This window comes from Ailuropoda melanoleuca, chromosome 1, assembly GCF_002007445.2.
Source record: "Ailuropoda melanoleuca isolate Jingjing chromosome 1, ASM200744v2, whole genome shotgun sequence".
NCBI lineage: Eukaryota > Metazoa > Chordata > Mammalia > Carnivora > Ursidae > Ailuropoda > Ailuropoda melanoleuca.
Genome location: NC_048218.1, coordinates 51,865,216 through 51,874,270, shown reverse-complemented (window position 1 = coordinate 51,874,270; position 9,055 = coordinate 51,865,216). Strand labels below are relative to the sequence as shown.

Here is a 9,055-nt window from a genome sequence, read left to right as displayed (position 1 = left end):
AACCTTGATCACAAGGCTAAGGTTATGTTTGTCAGGCTTCTCCACTGTACAGTTTCCTCTTTTTTTTTTTTCTCCTTTCCATAATGTATTCTTTGGAAGGAAGTCACTACGCACAGCTCACACTTAAAAGATGGGGGGTAATACTTCCCTGAGGTAAAACATCTGAATAAATAATTCAAAATGCTTCTATATGAGAAATTTGCCTATCTGCCTTATTTATTTACTTCAATCATTTACTTATATCAGTATGGACTCATTAGCATTTATTTTATAATTTTATATTTACTTCAATCATTTACTTATATCAGTATGGACTCATTAGCATTTATTTTATAATTTGGATTATAACCTGATACTATATGATACATTTGGGCACTCAAATGGCTCCAGCTTTGGCCCCTGGGAATTCTTTCAGTTAGCTCCTGTGTCCAGCTGACATTTCTCCATCCTTGTGATTTTTTCAAGCACTTCCTTTCCAGAACTGTAAGATGCTATCTAGGAGAAAGGATTTGACAAGTTAATAAGTTTGCATTTTCTCCTACCCACATGCTTGCAAGGCTCCAATCTTCCCACACGCCATGGCTGCCACGTCCTTCACCCACGTCCCTCCCACAGATGCTGTCTTTGTGTAGAGGACATGGGGCAGGATATATGGAGGAATGGTGTGCGTAAGGAAAGAAGGTGACCGAAAGCGGGAGCACTGTGATAGCACTCAGCGTAAGACTGTCCCTGTTGAGGCACCGGTGTGTCCTAGAAGAACTACGGAAAATGCATGGTTTGCAGAGCTCCGTAAAGCCAAGTCTGAACAGTGGTTTACCAAACGGAGGAATTAACAAATGGAAATCAACCTAAACAAGTGATTGCCCATTCTGTTTTTATTTTATTTATTTTTAAATTTATTTTGCATTAAATTCTTTTTTTTTTTTAATGATATGTTAGTCCCATTCTGTTTTTAAAAGCTTCCTGCGATAGAGTCCCTCAGTCAACTCGTCCATTGTTTCGATAACGTTTTCGTCTGGTGGCTTGGTGTCGTTGGTCAGAGAACTAGCGCCCACAGGCCAAACCCGGCCCACTGATTGTTCCTGTCAGTACAATTTTATTGGACACAGGCCCTCATTCATTTGTGCATGATTTATGGCTACTTTCACGCTCAAATGGCAGACTTGAGTACATGTAGTTGCAAAGGCTAAAGAAATATTTCTCTGGCTCTTTATAGAGGAAGTTTCCTGACCACTGCTCTATTTCATGACTAGCTGAAATCGTACACAACCACGGAGGGCCATTTTCCTGAGTTATAGCCTCCGGCGAGACAGATAACCACCCATCAGAGCCATCTCTACGAGTAAAGTTCATAGGAGAAGGCTTAAATACTCACTTGTAAAATTAAATAACCTTGTTTATCTAATCCCCTTGATTTAACCTTCTTATCTGGAACCAAAATTTACAATTCTCACACATGCTTAATTGCTAAGCAGGCTCACAAGTTAGGAATACATATGCAAAAGCCTAAAGTGTTGATCAAATATTTCTTTTTAGAAATTCAGAAGCAAGACAAACTTTCTCCTTCACCAGATGCCCTCACACATTGAGAGAAGTGAGGTGCACCTAGATGCCTCAAGGGGCTCAGATCGCCTCCATTTTTCTGCTCCCCTAAATTCACAACATTGTGTTGATCTGCAGAAATGCTCTGGGCGGTCTGTATGGACACCGGGTACAACCAGGGCTTCCGAAATAAAATGTACACTGGGTTTTAATGAAGTACAACTATCACAAAATCGTGAAGTGATCAGGAAAATTTTCTGTTGCTTTTGCTTGACCTGGGAGAGTTTTAATTCATTTACTTTATTTTTTGTCTATGTACATATTTCTAAAAAAGAAAGGAAAGAAAAGAAGGAAAGAAGAAAGAAAGAAAGAAGAAAGAAAGAAAGAAAGAAGAAAGAAAGAAAGAAAGAAGAAAGAAAGAAAGAAAGNAGAAGGAAAGAAGAAAGAAAGAAAGAAGAAAGAAAGAAAGAAAGAAAGAAAGAAAGAAAGAAAGAAAGAAGAAGAAAGAAAGAAAGAAAGAAAGAAAAAGACAGACTACTGAAAAGGCTGCAAGCACTTTAAAGAAAGGGCTAAGCCTCCAGGTAGCTATTCTAACTCAGGACAAAGTGATTGCCAGAGAATTCTGTTACCAGAAGCTAGCCGAAGGCATGAAGGTGTGCTTGTCTTTGTGGACAGGTGGTGCCTTCTAGTGGAAAGTCAGTCTCGTCTGGCCTTGACTGCTGGTTCAGCCACCCATGGCTCCGTGAACTGCAGCAAATTCTGTAGTCTCTCTCAGCCTAACCTGTAAGATAGGGGTTGTGTCTGCTTTGCAGAGTTACTGTAAGGATATAAAATGATAGGTGTACAATGTATGGCAATTGATAAATGATGGTTTTCATGACTATTATTCTTTCCAGGACATTGTGCAGCTGTAGACTTCAAGAGTCAGAGTGTCAGAGAGTGAAGTGAGATGAGACAGACCACAGGCATTCTGGAATAATCACTGTGATCCTCTTCTCCAAGAACCCTTCTCATATTTATCCCTTGCTTGGACCTGGAGAAGGTTAGAGAGAGCCCTGCTGCCTTCTCTGGCCCTCTCCCCTTCCTTTTCTGCCTCCGCACGGAAAGCCAGTGACCTCTGTGACAAATTGCATGCATCTCAGAGGAAATGCAGACCTCCTGTAATGAAGGCTCAGACCACAGAGAATTCTCAGGCGAGTGACGCCCTGGCGGGCCCCGGCTGCAAGCAAAAAGTCCATTTTCTCTAGCTACAAAGAAACAACCTAGGATGAAAGTCAGACCGTTACTTGTTTCTCTTCTGATTTCCTTCCCAGCTGATGGACCTTTGGTTTAATCCGAAAAGTGCCCAAGGAGGTCTACGTCTGCAAGGTCGGGAAGGAACCCAAGGTCATGATTCTAGGCTGTGCCAGAGGCCAGTCAAGGGAATGAGGCAGAGAAGAAGAGACACCGCAGGGCTGACTCCCCAGCCAGGCCGGCGTCAGGCAGGCACGGAGGAGGTGACTGCCTGCGCGATGGGAGAGGGGACAGGGTGCGTGCGGAGAGCGCATTGGTTTCCTAGCTCTGCCGTGACCAAGCCCCACAGACTGGAGGCTCACAACAACAGAAATGTATCGGCTCACAGTTCTGGAGCCTGGAAGTCTGAAACCAAGCTGTCAGCAGGACCACCCTCCCTCTGAAAACTGTAGAGGAGAATCCTTCCCCTGTCTTTTCGTTTTGGGTGTTTGTGGGCAATCCTTGGCCTTCGGGGCTTGCAGACGCACCACTCTGGTCCCCGCCTCCGCATCCCTGGGCTCTCTGCCCGAGCCTTTTCCTAGCGCTCCGTGCACATCCCTGCATATCCCTCTGTAGAACTACCAGCCCTGTCGGACAGGGCTCACCCTACTCCATTATGACCTCCTCCTAACTGGGTTANGGGCATATCTTCTCCCCTCTGTAGAACTACCAGCCCTGTCGGACAGGGCTCACCCTACTCCATTATGACCTCCTCCTAACTGGGTTATATCTGCAAAAACGCAATTCCCAAAGAGTCAGAAGGTCTGCAGCCNTATATCTGCAAAGACAATTCCCAAAGAGTCAGAAGGTCTGCAGCCCCAGAATGTGCCCCCTGGAGCCAGCCTGAGAGCGGCAGCCTTCAGCAAAAAAAAACAAACAAGCAAGCAAAACAAGAGCTTTGCTCTATTACCAGCCACTTTCACCATATGGTGAATAGATTTCAGATTTTTTTGGAGTTAAGATATGGATGAGTAAAGGAGAAAGAGAAGGCTTGAAGGACTTGATGTGGGAAAAGAGAAAAGGGGATTAGAAGAGGATGCTGGGAATCTCAGGATGGAAAGCCTTCCCTCTACTCTGGCCAACAACTGGCCGTGGACACCAAGCCTTTCTATGTGGAAGCTGAGAGAAACCTCATCAACTGTGTGATTTGAAGTCAGACTCCAGTGTTGCTCTATCCCCACACCTGTCGGCTAGCTGGCGTGGTTGGTCCTGCTGGCCAGGCTCTGACCCTCCATTCCTCCAAGACTCCCAAGGCACAAACAGGTCCCCTGAGTCAGAACAGCATCACCCGAGTTGATCCTGAGCTTGCTCGCTTGCTCGCTGATGTGGAAATGCAAAAGTGGCTCCCCAGGGATAAGGGGGCTGTCCTGTCCTAGCGCTTATCAGGCAGAGTAAGAAGTAGAGGCTTGGGCATCGAACTGGGAATAAGCCTTGTTTAGGTACCACTCTGGGGAGGGAGGGCTACAGCTCATGTTCTCTGCACACCCTCGGCCCCAGCATTTTTATTGTAAATAGCGGTTGGAGGGGGCAGCAGTGGGGGAAAGGGTGGTCAATCCAGCTCAAATACCTCCCCTTTGTAATATCTGAAGATGCTCTCTTCCCTGGAACTCGCTGAAAACAATAAAAAGGAAAACTAGGAGTTATTGAACCAGAGCAATGAAATGAAATTATCCACGCTCCATCAAATGCACAAGAACTTACCAGTAACACAGAGTCGTATTCTTGGTACCTCTGATGCTTCCCGTTAGAAAGGTCCTGGCTTCCACATATTTGAAGGAGCCCCTGGGCCCCTCTTCATCAGCCTCTTGTCAACATTGCTTAAGGATTTAGCTTCTGGATGGCTACTGGCCCTTTTGTAGAGGAGAAATATATAGGAATGCATTCAAGAAATGAGTCATTGGCCTTGAGCAAAGTAGAGATGGGAGGATATCCCAGGAGGAAGTAATGAAAGGACTAAATAGATTTTGCATTCGCAGGAGGAATAACAACATTAAAGTTCTATGTAAATGGACAAAGGAAATGGAACAAGGAAGGAATACCATGACCACTCACAGGAGGGGCTGGGCTGGCGTGTAGATGTTGCATCCCTCCAGTAAAGAGACTTCCAAGGGTGAGGGGAAGGAGTGCATAACCAGTCCTGTGTTTCTATGTGTTAGGCTTAGGACACTGGGATATGGTTCTGTTTTCCACAGCTGGTAAACTGATGTATGGAATATGAGTTGAACTTGAACAAGCAGAATTTAAAAACTTTGGATTAGCTTTGCTTCTAAGCTGGCCTATGGTGGTGGGATTTCTCCAACTGGAAGTGTACTAACTAGCATCACACGGCAGTGAAGCCCCAACCCTGGACCTCACACTCCCTGGGTTCGATTCCTCGCTCTGCCAATGGCAAGCCACTTGACTCCAGTCAAATTTAAGGATCTTGTCTGTTCCTTAGTCACAATAGATTTCCCTATAAAATGGATATAGGAGTAATACCTACTTCTAAGCGTTGTCAAATGGAATTAATTAATTAAACAGAATAGTGCCTTGAACTTAGTAAAGACTCAGTAAGTACCACTAATAAGAAAAAGTAATTAGCAAAAATTGCCTTCAGGGTCCTACTTGATTCTGGCTTTGGTTTGAGGTCTCATCCTACATTGTCTCCTGATCCTTTTCTAAATGCTGTATTGGTCCATATTCTCCAATGTTCCATCACAACTCCTGCCGAACGAGTCAGGTCTCTGTAAGAGGGATGAGTGAAATTTCAGAGAAGTGCCTGCATTTGTTCCCAGTTCAGAATTTTCAAGTTTGGTGTGTGTTTTTTTCAGCTGTGTTCCCCTGTATCCAGCTATTTCTGTCTCTTCATGCTACTGCATAGATTTGGGCAACTTTTATGTCTTCAGGAGGATGGGTCTTTCCTTAAATTCTTCAAAATGTCTGCTTATAGCTTCCTGGAAATGCTTTTTCCCACTTTCCCTGCGTTGGTGGAATGGATTTGTGGACTCTCCTAGCTTTTGGTGGGGAGAGAAAAACTTCCAGGAAGAATTCAACTGAAAAGCTCCCCACTACTTAGAGGTCACTTCTTCTCTGTGTACTTCTGGTCTTGTACTATTTTTGTTAAAATCCTTTCCTGCTCTTTCTGTTCCCACTTTACCCGATTGCCCTATCCATCTCTCAGCTCTTTCAATGTAATAAAAATGTCTACAGACAGCAGTGCCAAAAATGCTGCTGTTTAAAGAGTTGGTGTCCCCTTGTCTGTGCTTTATATGCAGTGTGATTTGATGGGTGCATGAGGCTATGTCAAACATCACCTCTTTTAGCTTCTCCCAAAGTCTGAAATTTCCATGATTAAAACCCTTCCTCTGGTTTAAGGCATCTTCTCCCCAAGACTCCTGTAAAAATGCAAATGTATTCGTGGGAAAGGTAACTCACTGGCAACAACCCCATGGTCTGTCAGAGTCCCACTTGATACAATGTGGCAGCAGGGTCCCCAGGGCACCAAATCAGTCTCTGAAGGAAAGACAGATATGAAGCCATAAGAAGAAAAATCCTTCCCCCACCAGTCTCCATCCAGCCGAGGAAGTGGGCTGCAGAAGGGCTGGCCACAGATAGTCCTACAGGTCTGGGACCGTGGCAGTGTTCTGCCATCAGATGGGGAAATGGGGCAGACAGCCCCAAAGGGAAAATTGTTGAAAACACCAAAGATACACTCCATTTTTTGGCAGAGGGCCCTCCATGAGAAATACTGTTTAGTTTTCGTTGTAATTTCTAAAAGGCATGCTTTATGTTTTATGGACTTTCTAATTTTTTACAACATGGAAGAACATATTTTCATTAAGTAACACTATGCCAAAGATGACAGTACTCAGGATGTTAAAGTTGATGTGCAGACATTTCCTCGAAACGGATATACTTTATTCCTTTCCTTTGCTTGCTTGTACAAGCCCTGAGCTGGGCACAGCCCTGGGACTCCAATGCTTCCTTTCTTACTGGGGTTTGTAATTCATTTCTTTTTCTGGTTCTTTCCTCCCTGTTGAGACTGTCGCTGGCCCTTCTGCAGACAGTATGGTTGGTTCTCTGTATCTTTCCTAAGAAAACCATTTAACCCCAAATGGCATTATTGAACATTGTGACTTCTGCTTTGATTAGAATGAAGCCAATGACAAAGGGGCAAGTTTACAGGGCTTATGTGAAATTCACCTGGGACACAGAATAATTAAGCAAATACAACAGAATCCCTTTTGAAATCGTCTATAAGATTTTGCAGATCTCTGCTTTAGGGTAATTTGAGAGGTTCTTTCCCTTCTTTTCTTTTCTTTGAAGAAGAAGGCAGCAGGGGCAGAGTGGGAAAACCCTGAACTTTGGACCTAGACAGACACTCTTGCTTGGAGTGTGGCTGGACAAGTTTTATCACCTCTCTCAGCTGCACCCAGTCAGCATGGGTAGAAATTGCTGGGTTTCAGAGTTGTAGGGACTAGAAGTAATTATGAAGTTCTAAGGCTGTTTTGAGGACTAAATAAATTAGCATATGTCCAACAATTAGCAAAGTGTCTAGAAAAAACAAAAGCTTTATCAATGCCATGTATTCTTACTAATAGTATGAATAAAAATTATAAGACATAAGAAAGAAAGCTAGAGACGACAAAAAATGTAGCCAAACAATGGAATATTATTCAGTGTTAAGAAGTAAGTTTGTGGTGAAAAGACAGGAAGGAAACTTGAATGCAAGAAGGCAATAAGAAAAGGCTATATTCTGGATGATGCCAACTCCGTGGCATGTTGGGAAAGGCAAAACTGTGGAAGCAGTGAAAGACCAGGGGTTGCTAGAGGTTAAGGGCAGTGGGGGCAGGGAGTGGCATGCGTGGAGGGGTGAAAGGGAAAAGCACAAAGGAGTTTTAGGGCAGTGAAAATGGGGGGAATGGTAGTATAATGACCATGTTTGCAAAGGGAAGATCTTACTCTACCCTTTAAGATTCTTTTAGGTGGTTTAAGAATTAAATTGACATGAGACAGATTATCAAGAGGAAATAAAATTTAATTATGTACCTACTGGGACTCCTAAGAATATTGAGGCCCACAGGTTGTCAGGCAATTGAGAGCTAAGGAGAATGGGGTGGGGTCTGGGACTTCAAGGGAAAGGAAGATAATTCACAGCAAGATGGAAGAGTAAATGTTTGGTAAACACACGTTGGCTGGGTCAGACAGAAAAGATGGGACCCAGAGAGGAATTCCACCCTGGTTCATATTACACTGTCAGTATCTATGGCGATAGCTCCCTTCCTGGAGCTGCTCCTCTATCTAAATTCTTTTAGGCAGTTACAGGAAGGCCAAAGTTTCTTCCTGAGCCTTCTCTTTCTTAAAAATAGCCTAAAATCATCCACATGCCAAAGAGAGACATTTTGGGGTAGCAAATTTTGCTCCTGTTAAAAAAAAAAATCCTACTGAGTAAATTTGAAGATATAATTGGCTTTCTTAAGCCATGCCTGAATCAGACAGCATCCCATCTAACAAGTAGAGAAATGCTTCAAAGGACTATAGAAAAAGAAAAGTTTTTACAGGTAGATCAAGGAAGTCACAAACAGAAAAAAAGGATTATTTACCTTTCTCTGGGGACAAAGGGTCTTATGAGGCAGACTATCTCATCTTCCTCTGAGGGCTAGACAGGACCCATGTGACCAATGTTGGGGAGAAAGAATTTCCTGTCCCTTCAAGATCCTTCTGATCAGACTAAGAACCAAATTGACACAAGATAGATTAACAGGGTAAAATCCAATTTAATTTTGTACGTACGAGGAATGCACACAGACATGAAATTCCAAAGGGTCGGGCTGTTTGGTAAACACATGTTGGCTGAGCCATTCAGAAAAAATGGGACACAGAGGACTGTGATGAGACAGACCTTACCAGGCTCCTCCTGTCTACCACACCTAGTTGGTATCATAATGTAGGCATTCATGGCGAAAGCTCTCTTCCTGGAGCAGCTCCTCTATCTAAATTCTTTTACACAGTTGTGAGGGGAGATAAAGAGCTTTTCCTGAATCTGCTGGGTTTTCAATGCTTTTTACATCAAAATAATCTTCACTCCAAAGTGGCCCAGCTTAGGGGCGCCTGGGTGGCACAGCGGTTAATCGTCTGCCTTCGGCTCAGGGAGTGATCCCGGCATTATGGGATCGAGCCCCACATCAGGCTCCTCCAATGTGAGCCTGCTTCTTCCTCTCCCACTCCCCCTGCTTGTGTTCCCTCTCTCGCTGGCTGTCTT

At 43.9% G+C, this 9,055-nt stretch overlaps 1 long non-coding RNA gene across 1 annotated transcript; it reads right to left on the bottom strand.

The window, feature by feature from the left end:
* Positions 1-315: 315 nt before the first annotated feature.
* On the bottom strand, positions 316-4,658 carry LOC117803069. Its single transcript, XR_004626695.1, has 3 exons — positions 4,516-4,658; positions 2,172-2,323; positions 316-495 (listed from the first exon to the last, which is right to left on the bottom strand). It is a non-coding gene; the product is annotated as an uncharacterized LOC117803069 (long non-coding RNA).
* Between the last annotated feature and the right edge of the window lie 4,397 nt (positions 4,659-9,055).